Source organism: Dendropsophus ebraccatus, chromosome 1 (genome assembly GCF_027789765.1).
Source record: "Dendropsophus ebraccatus isolate aDenEbr1 chromosome 1, aDenEbr1.pat, whole genome shotgun sequence".
In the NCBI taxonomy this organism is placed as follows: domain Eukaryota; kingdom Metazoa; phylum Chordata; class Amphibia; order Anura; family Hylidae; genus Dendropsophus; species Dendropsophus ebraccatus.
The window spans coordinates 113,791,324-113,802,622 of NC_091454.1; positions in this window are offsets into that span (position 1 = coordinate 113,791,324).

Consider the following 11,299-nt stretch of genomic DNA (forward strand, 5'->3'; position numbering starts at 1 on the left):
GTGTAAAGTGAAACTGGCTCAGTCACCCCTAGCAACCAATCAGATTCCACTTTTCATTCCTCACAGACTCTTTGGAAAATAAAAGGTTCAGTTACTCCCACTCCAAAGTAAGACCAGTTACAGAATCCTCCTGCACTCGTCATGATGTATGTGAGAACAGGGTTTTAGTTATGAGGGCTCTGATGGGACAGTGAAATAACGCTCATGGACATATTCCCTATCCAATGGGAATCGGAACGTCAAATTGTCAAGTAACATATTTACATTTACATCTGTTTTGAAATAAATTGTTAAATATTTCCAGGAGGAATAACAGAGACACAAAGCCAAGTTACAAGAAAATGTTCTTCTGTAGTTTTATTTCATTGATATCAAAGTAGGCATGTAAAAAAGCACAAACAAGTCATCTTTAAGGTAATTAGCTCTCTTTTCATTTCATTTTCATATGTCTAAATCTGTACATAGATACAAATTAGACTATATTTATCTTAGTGATTCTACGCTGTTCCTGCTCGATAGAGCCATTTACTGAGCAGGAATGCATAGGATCCACAAGGTAGGATTATTTTAGGTTATTTTTGCAGTATTGGACATGATAAGACCTTTTTATCAACCCCATAAAACCCATTTATATGGTGCTGTTAGGTGGTACTGGTGTTAAATGGTTAGCGTCTCCCAGTCCAGGCAAGGCTCCTGCCGCCATCACGCTGACAGCTAGCACAGCTCTCCTACTGATACCAGGATCTATTAGTCTGTGCCTATACCAAGACTTCCACTCCCAGCACTGAAGCTGTTTCACAAGCTGTTCTACCAGGAATCCTCACCGTTTATATTCAGTTCATGATGAGTTTGATGAAGGTCGTACAGACTGAAACGTTATTTTATATCTGCTTTACCAACTATGCAAATAAAAATTACTTTAATTGCAACTCAGTGCGGAGTAGCTATTTCCATGTTTATCTGGGCTTGACCCTTCTCCGGCACCACTGCTACTAGTATGTGGATACACGACACGGTGTTAAATGGTAAAGTATTTCTTTGCTTCCATTCACCTGCCCAATCTGACATTGGGCACACAGAGACACCAGGGAGTATAGTACAGAGTACAGGCAGTTGTAGATGGTGTAGAATATCATACTCAAGTCCTAATCTAAAGGCCCTATTCCACGGAACGATTATCGTCTGTATTCGGCCAATATCGGCCGCTACGGACGATAATCGTCCCGTGGAATAGAGTGCAACATGTTGAAAAACAAGCGACTGATACAGCAACGATCTGCTGCCGTCGCTCCGTTGAATAGGAGCATCGGCAGCAGACACTGCTGTATGCTATGGGCTGCCCGGACGATCAGCGATCACCTGGGCAGCCCCCCCCCCCGCAGCTCCCCGCGGCCCCTCCCACACTCACCCGCTCGCTGCAGCTGCGTTGAATAGGGGAACGAGGAGCAGAGAGCGCTCGTTTGCTCCTCTATACGACCCGTGAAATAGGGGCTTTATAGACCCATGATACTCTGGCCATTGAGCAGTTGTCCAACCAACTTTACTACCTAGCAGCCAATGTTAGATGGGGTAGAAGAAATGGAGAGACCCTTTAAAGCATTAGACTGCCCTGGGAAAAACCACTTTTTATTATGCCCTATAGAGGCATAAGAAATATGTATAAGGGTCAGTTCACACATACAGACTCGCAGCGTAAATCTCGCTGTGAGTCTGTCAGGTCCTGGCAGTTCACTGTCAATACATACTCGCAGCTGCCTGAATGACAGCTGCGTGTATGTAATTCTGCCGGCCCCTTAACCCCTTCTGCTGCCGCCCGGCTACCGCTCTGTATACATTACCTCTCCTCGCTGCACGGGGTCCCGGCGTACTGCTCTCCCGCCCGGCCAATCAGTGGCTGTGGCTGGGCAACACAGTGATTGGCCGGGTGGGAGAGCGGTACGCCGGGACCCCGTGCAGCGAGGAGAGGTAATGTATACAGAGCGGTAGCCAGGCGGCAGCAGAAGGGGTTGAGGGGCCGGCAGATTTACATACACGCATCGGTCGTTCAGACAGCTGCCAGTATGTAGTGACAGTGAACTGCCAGGACCTGACAGACTCGCAGCGAGATTTATGCTGCGAGTCTGTACGTGTGAACTGACCCTAAAGGTTATGCAACAGAACGGAACCCCCCAAGCTGCAATGGAGGGTTACCTATGAAAAAATGTCTCTGGAAATTCATGTATTACACCAATGTTGGTTGATTTCAGGGGCTCCGTGTAAAGCTCTGTGACATATTTCTTAAGTTCTGAAAATGTAAGGAAGAAAGAAAATGCAAAGTAACTTTCACACCACTTTTTAAGGTAGCTTTCCCTAAAGTCAGCGTCTAGTGAGAGCGTCATGGGACCAAAGGGATTAGGTTTCTCCTTTAGGACAGCGATAAAGACACAGAGATTTACAGTAATACGTCCTCAATATGAATTGGAGCCAACGTTTTATGCTTAACCACGATATGTATTCATAAGATAAGAGATGGACTCACTTTTAGTCGTCTTCATACGTTTTTTATTTTTCTTATTTTCAGTATATTCAGGCTGAGGAGGCTTTAGGAGGCATGCATCTACGGAGTGGCGTGGGTCCCGTCTGCCGCGCGACGTTTCGAGGGCGTATCCCTCTTACTCATGCGTGCTGACGGTATGCACTCCCCTCCCTTTTATTGCCATAAAGCCCGGCCTTAATCCTGACATCACACATAATACATTTAACATTAGACATGATATACAGATATTTATTTTCCAATACCCTTATGTCATATATATATATATTTTTTAAACTATGCCGGACCTTTGTAAAAAGGGGATGAAAAAGATGTTATAATAACCCTTATCTTGATATTCATAAAAAGGACAAATAATTAAAGAAGAGAAATCATTTGGAGAGACTACAGTAGCAAGACACTTTAGAGAAAGGGGACACCAGGTACACGAGTTGAAATGGCATGTTTTAGAGGAAATAGACAGTCGAGGTACACAAAGCAGCGTTAGGAAAAGATTATTACAGAGAGAATGTTATTGGATAAGAACATTAGAAAGCGTAGAGCCCAAAGGGTTAAACAAAATTTGCAGTTTTAAGTCCTTTTTATGAATAGCAAGATAAGGGTTATTATAACATCTTTTTCATCCCCTTTTTACAAAGGTCCGGCATAGTTTAAAAAAAATATATATATATGACATAAGGGTATTGGAAAATAAATATCTGTATATTATGTCTAATGTTAAATGTATTATGTATGATGTCAGGATTAAGGCCGGGCTTTATGGCAGTAAAAGGGAGGGGAGTGCATACCGTCAGCATGCATGAGTAAGAGGTATACGCCCTCGAAACGTCGCGCGGCAGACGGGACCCACGCCACTCCGTGGATGCATGCCTCCTAAAGCCTCCTCAGCCTGAATATACTGAAAATAAGAAAAATAAAAAACGTATGAAGACGACTAAAAGTGAGTCCATCTCTTATCTTATGAATACATATCGTGGTTAAGCATAAAACGCTGGCTCCAATTCATATTGAGTACGTATTACTGATGACCGGTGGTGGTTGGAATTGCATGAGCCGGATTGACACAGGTTCACTTGCATGGACTTTTGCTTAATGATACAGAGATTTACAGGACATTCATGCTCCTCTGAGAGTTCTGGGAAGAAAGGATATGCAAAGCAGCTCTTACGACACCTTTTCAAGGGAGCTTTTCTTTTAATGTTGCTTTGTATATCCTTTTTCCCAGACCTCCTAGTGAAGCATGAATGGCATGTAAGTCTCCACCCAGCATTTGGTTCCTAAAAATATTATAAAGTTTGCAGCATTCTCCACTATTCAAAAAATGTCATTATATTGCATCCTACAGTGCTGTCTCCCTTACTGGATAAGAGAGTTTACAAGACAAAGTAGACACTTTTATTCCTAGTACATCAATATGAGTTTATCATGACTGATCCTTGCTGATATTTATATGGCTTGGCAATCTATTTTCATGGCGATTAAAATTAACAACAGTGATAACATTGAAGCACTTACACTCCAGTGTGGCCCTGCTCATGGTCCCTCTGTGCTGCCAGATGGCACCTCCATCCATACATTGCATCCATGTATAGACAGAGCACATGACAATACACCTCACTGTGCATCCTCAGCAGCACACAGGCACAGTGGAGGGTTCACAATGACCTGTATCATTACTGGATGCAATACAGGAGAGAAAAGAGTGCTGCACCTCACACCTATGGCTGACACTAGTGCCTCTCGGCTGCATAAAAAACATCTGAATTTTGTGTATGAATTGATCAAGCCACACTGCCCCATGTACCTCGTGCAGGTATCTGATACACATGGGTCCCTACACTAAGTCCACACTGTGCCGGTCAGTGACCACCACCCCCACAAGCGCACACAGTCAGGGAAGGGAGGCCATGGATTGGCCCTGCGACCCCCATATCACAGGACCAGACCCAAAAATGCCACACCAGAACCCGGCCAGCACCGCCGGCGGAGAAGGTCGCCCCCAAACAGCATGAGTCTGGATAAGGTATTGCGCTCACCATAGCTATAATGTGATGCTGGTAGCTTAGATAGCATTTTCATGATGACAGGTTTCCTTTAACCTCTGCATGGGTCCACTGCAACCAATCACTAACCTAAATGGTTACATGCTAAAGGAAGTACATGGGACCACTAAGGCCTGGGATTGGCTGTAGCACTTACTGTAGAAATCCGAAGCAAGGGGCTAAAATACACAGTAGCTACAATCAGAAAGTATACTATTATATCACTTCCAACTCCACAGTATCTAAAGACGAGCAAATCTTCTAATTCATTCATCCATTGTTTCTCCAATATAGAAAATATCAGTCCGCCTGGTGACTCTCCAGCCAGGTGTACTGGATGTCTAATAGAGGTGTAATACTAAAGAGACACAAGCTATTGTATGATGGAAATTTCTCTCCCTGTGAATAGTTATTGGTACATGTGGGTGTCAAAAAAATCTCCCAGCAGCTTACTAAAGCATAGCACATCTTAAATAAAAAGCCAGTGACTTCCTGTTTTATTGAGCCTTCAGGGGCACAATAAATTCATTTTGCAATTATAGAAACAGGCTGTCACTTGTATTGTGTTGGTGTGAGACATTCAGTTGGGAAAATGCAGAGCTCTAGCAGTTCCTGCACGCATGGCTGCACCAGCCGTGACGTGGAGTGGATTGGAGGTGTAACAGGGTGCAGTAATTCCCTTACTGACGGAGCTGTCCACTGAAGCCGGTGCTGTAGTAATGAGGAACACTGAAAGCTACGCGAGGCAGAATAACTGCATCTCCACTATTATCCTGTCCTTGCCAGGTGGCAGAGAGCTCTTGTTAAACTTACATATCATGCAGGGTGCAAGTACATTTGTTTTCTCTTATTGAACATATTGACCTTTGCTCTACATATTCTTTACCAGCTCCTGTGCTCACTGAGAGATTAGAGCAGAATTCACAATCACTGACTTCACACTATTCTATTGCTCCACTAAAGTTCATCTCCTATGTCCCTTACTTAATAAAGCTTAGTTGTAATGTTCAGAACCCAAACTATGTTACATTTTTCCTTTTTCTTAATCTGTACAGTAACAACCATTTATCTATAACCTAATGTAGGGACAAATACCTATTATAGTTTATCCTTCCTAGAGAACATGATAAAGATAGCCAAATTATCTCCATTTTAAGGATTATATACCATGAGAAAATAATAACTGCACAAGGAATTCAGCCAGTTTAGCACCAATAAAAATCTATTTGGATTGGATTACTCTTTAACAATTTAGCAAAACTAAAAATAACAACCGTTTACAATAACACTTTCATGATTTAAAACATGTAATCTATGAATAGATAATAGTCACAATTTTATATTTAATATTGTGAATCAAATGGAAAAGGTTACTTCTTTTATGTGTAATGGATTCACTAGTGTCAGTGGTGTGTATGTTTATTCCCTGTCCATTGTTTATCAGCATACAATATACCTAATGAAATTAATCAGTGGGTGGTGGCACTTAGATAGATAGCAAATGTTCATATAATAAATAGTAAACTTATTATTCTGCACATGTAACAATGAACTTCAATTCTGCATGCTAATTGTCTGTGGAGCATAATGTCTTAGCATTAGGAACCTGTCAGATGCTTTGTGCTGCCTAAAACAAAGGCTTAAGGTGGATTCGGACGTCAGTATAAGGTGTATGGGGCTTTCCCGACCATCTACCTAGAGATGATGTCGGTGGACATAAGGGTGGAGTATGATGGAAAACCACTGCCAGACCCTTTTGTTCTTGGAGAGATAAGCTGCAGTGAGAGCCATGTGTCTGCAGCTTACCCCTCCCCATAGAGAACACAGTAATGCTCGGGTGTGCCGCATCAGAACACTATGGCTGCAAAGATCTTTTAAGAGACGTGTGAACATAGCCTCAAGTTGCATAAAATGATGAGTCTACCTTTAATTCATAACAAGAAACGAGGGAACTTAGGTTCTTCAGGTTTGGTTTCTATCTTTGGTGCAAAGTTCAGCTTCATCCAAACCAAACCTTAGACAAAACGCATTAAACAATTAAATAATTGCAGCTACTATACAGGGACTAGGGATGGTCCGAACCTGCCGAGGTTCGGGTTTGTACGAACCCGGACTCTCGGCAATGATTCCCGCTGTCTTCCACCTCCGTGTAGAGGGTGGATACAGCTGGGGGACCACCTGGAAAACTGGGATACAGCCTATGGCTATGGCTGTATCCCAGTTTTCCAGGCAGTCCTCCGGCTGTATCCACCCGCTGCACGGAGCAGGCAGACAGCGGGAATCATTGCCGAGAGTTCAGGTTCATACAAACCCGAACCTCGGCAGGTTCAGATCATCCCTAACAGGGACTATTGGGGCTCTTTTGCAGCAAAAAGCAAGTAAAGAATGTGTGAAAAAAATGCTTTTTAATGTCACATTGCTGTCAGTAAGTGAAAGGGCTGTTTGGAGTGTTTCTGCTTACATTTTTTAGTATAACCCCATCTCAAAAATGCATCAAAACCGGCACCACAAAAGCCTGTCCCTATGTTTCCATAGTGGACAGTGGCCTATCACTGACGTACTATGACTTATTGTATGTCAGTGATCCTCCAACATCTACAGCTCTCCTGGGTGAAGTTAACACTGCTAAAAAGGAGAGAGACTTGTACGTCAGCAATCCACATGCTTTCATCTTTAGTGTCATTGTACAAGTTATGGACTATTGGAGTGTGTCCTTTTATATAATAAAGACATCAAAATTTGAGTTTCATCTGGCTGCTGAATCCTCTTCTTTTTGTATTGTTCCTATTTTGGCTGTCTATATCACACAGCTGGTTCGTACAAAGGTGTCTTTCAGTTGATATGGTAAGCTGTGTCTACTACTCTTTTACAGCAAGGGCAGTCCAGCCCCAAGTGCACCAAACCACCAAATTTATTAGAGTCTAAATATGATTGCATTGTGAAATTTACAGCCTTATTTGCCTGCTGTCCATAAATACGGCCATAAACAAACGTTCTGTGAACATAGCCTATAGAAACTTTATATATCTTTTATACTTTTTTCTTTTCCCTTTATTAATTTGGCTCACTGTTTCAGGCACTAATTTCTATGCTAAGTTAATGATTATTTTTGTAATCAGTTTAATGACACCATATTTAGTACAGATATACAGATAGTCTACATTTAATGGCAATTACTAATGAAACTACAGTACATTGAAATAATGCTGTATTTTTATTTACTTCTAAAAGTTCAAATAAAATGACTAAACAAAAACCACTGACAAGTGAAGTGAATTACATTGATTATCTCCTGACAATGGCACTTGTCAAGGGGTGGAATATATTAGGCAGCAAGTGATCAGTCAGCTGTAGAAGTTGATGTATTGTAGGCAAGCGTAAGGATCTGAGCAACGTTGTTAAGGGTCAAATTATGTTGGTTAGATCACTGGGTTAGAGCATCTCTAAAACATCTAGTCTACTGTAGTGTTCTCAGTATTCAGTTTTAAGAACCTACCAAAAGTAGTCCAAGGACAACAGAGTAATGGATGCCGAAGACTTATTAATGATAGTGAAAAATGAAGGTTAGCCTCTTTGGACTCCTAACATAAATGAGCCACTGTAGCATTAATTGCTGAAAGTATTCAAGCACTTAGGGAAGAGATAGCATCAAGATGCACTATGGGAAGACAGGTCAGTGGAGACAATGTGGGGACCTTCGCAATGTTTCATGGAAACCTTAGGTCGTGCATTGATGTGGATGTTACTTTCAAATGTATCACCTACCTATATATTGTTACAGACCAAGTACATCCCTTTATAGTATCTTTATATTCTAATAGAAATGGTCTCTTTCAGACGGATAAAGCATCATACCAGGCTGCAAAAGGGTTCAGGAAGGTCTTGAGGAACATGACAAAGAAGTGAAGGCATTAACATGACCTTTCCACATTAAGCATTTTTGGGATGTAATGACTGAAGGAGGGAGAGAGATTACAGTAAAATAACAGCACTTTTGCTGCAATTTCATCAAAATCCCTGCTAAATTGTGCTTTTTTACTCCAATTGTACAACTCTGAGCAAAATAGTTGAAAAATTGCTGGGATAAAATGTACTAAAAATGCTGCATATGGTTTTTATATTTTAGTTTTTATTATAGAAAACTGTGATTTTTGTTCTACTGCCTTCTAAAATAGTTTTTCTGATAGTTTAAAAAAATAATTTCTGCGATGTTTTTCAATATTTTTTTAATGTTATTCATGATATGATTTTAATAACATGTAGATTTTGTTTGCCCAGGTCATTACAATTGCTATGATACCATACCTATGTGGGTTTTATTTATATATTTTTTACATTATGACATATTTAGGGAAAATACATTTTTACTTTGCTGTAAAAAAAATAAGACAAAATGTTGTATAGGGGTTTTATACTGTATATTGTATAGTATTTTTTTATATTTATTATGAAATAAAATTATTTTTGTGCAGCTACATTTCAACAGCTAAAACTTTGTAGCTGAGTGACGCTTTGTCTTTTGTAGGATATGCTGTAGATTTTATTAGTGCTGTTTTGGAATAATATGTTCAATTTATTAAATAGTTTTCTGATTGCTAGAAAAAGATAGGTAAGGGGGACAGACAGGTGGTTGAATCACATTTCAAAGTTTTATAACTTGTTAATGCCTCCCCATCTCATTTTTGCACTTTTGTTTTGTTCTCCTTGTGTTTAAAAGGCCATAGTGCTTGCATTTTTTTACTTACAGACACATATGAGCCTTTATTTTTGGCAAAACCAATTGTTCTTTGCAGTGACAGACTGTGTTTGTAATGAAATATGCAGCATATTGGCATATCTTTACACCATTTGCCCTGTAGTAAAACTGACATGTTACCTAAGTTTCTCAGGTCAGTACAATTACAATGATAGGCAACTTTTACAACTTTTATTTGATGGTTTTTAAAAAATTATTTGATATTTGATATTTTTGCTCCTTGATCTGTACTTTCTATCGGAACTTCGCTCTCATATATGAGACTTTTTCATCATTTTTATTCAAATTTTTCAGAATTATGTACTTTTTTGTGCTTATGCTGTTTACCGTATGAGATCAGGAATGCGAAAATTTTATAGTTCGGGAGATTCTGCATTTTGCAATAGCAAATCTGTTTATTTACATGGTCAAAGGGGGGTGATTTAAACTTTTATTATTATTTAAATAATTTTGTTATGGTAACTTGAAGTCCTCTCTATGAAGTGCTTATAGAAATAAATGCAGTACATATGTACTGCATTGATCTCTGAGACCGATACTCCATTACTAATGGCTGCCAGAGCCTATATTAATGGATTGCCAGGCCAGGATCAGCAGTTATATCATTGAGCAACAATCGAGGAAATAGGATGTAGAGAGAGGACGATCACAGAGCTGGCCAATTTACTGTGATGCAATCCTGTGATGCAATCAAAAGAGGGCGATTCCTACCATACCACCATTGATGCTGTTTTAACTGCATTTAGATGCCGCTGTCAGTTTTCATAGTAGTTGATTGGCCAGCGCGGTGATCGGGCCATGCTGACTAACAGCCATGGTCCCTGGTTGCTAATAGCAGCTGCGGAAGTGCAGTACAGAGTGGGCTTACGTTGTGTGCACGAACATCCCCTAACTCATGATGATGTTGCCTTATGTCAAAATGGGTTAATTGCCAGAAAAAATTTTTTTGCTGCCTTTGTTCGTTAAGGCTATGTTCACACAATGTAAGTTCCGCAGTAATCATTGTAGTTATTGCAAAGGCCGTGATTAATACGAAACATACGTTGTGCTGAAGGCTAAGGGAATCCCGGCTGGAGTATATACACATAGTATACAATCCGTCTGGGATCCCTAGCGGCCCCGCGAGAAACTGACATGTAATTTTTCCGCAACGCACGCTCCATTGTGTGCAGTGGGGAGTTCTGATGTGGGCGCGCACAGATGCGGGCAGCGCTAAAGATCATCTGGCCGGTACTGCAGTACCGGCCATGATGATCTTTTCTTGGAACGGCCAGTCTCTTACGGTGTATGAACATGTGTATAGTATTTGAGGTGTTAAAAAAATACATGACTTGCTATATCTTGTTGTACAGTATGTCACCCTCTATCAATTGAATCATGCTGCTTTTTGTAGTCTGTTTCATGTCTACTGTGTAATAATAGCTAACACTGAAAAAAGAGATGTCTTTTATTGTACAGGTTCACATGGTCATTTTATATTGTATTGTGTCAATGCATATTACAGAACCGAGTGACAGACATCCTTAAGTAAGATGTTTGTTTTTTAGGTTTGAATCCCTATGGAATAGGAGAAACATAAAAAGAACAGAAAAATAAGAAAAGAAGCTGGCATGAGGGTAATGACCTGCTAGTAATTTTCTAGCTGTAATCCAGCAACAAAACCAAATCTAAGGCATTTATTGTGCTCTATTCACTATAGTCTGTAATACCCTGAGTCAGATATTGTCCAATACAATATACTATCCATGTAACAAGAAACAAAATGTCATCACAGGCTGATGTGTCACAGCTGTCACTAGATGAAGAAGCTGACAAAAGAACTTTACTACCAGAGCTAAAGAAGCAGCAACTACATATGTATGCAATCATTTACACCCCTAAGTACAATAACTGTGAAGATGTTAAAAGCAACACTAATAGCAGAAACAAACACATTGCATCAGGAAAACCGAAGGTTTAAATTAAGCA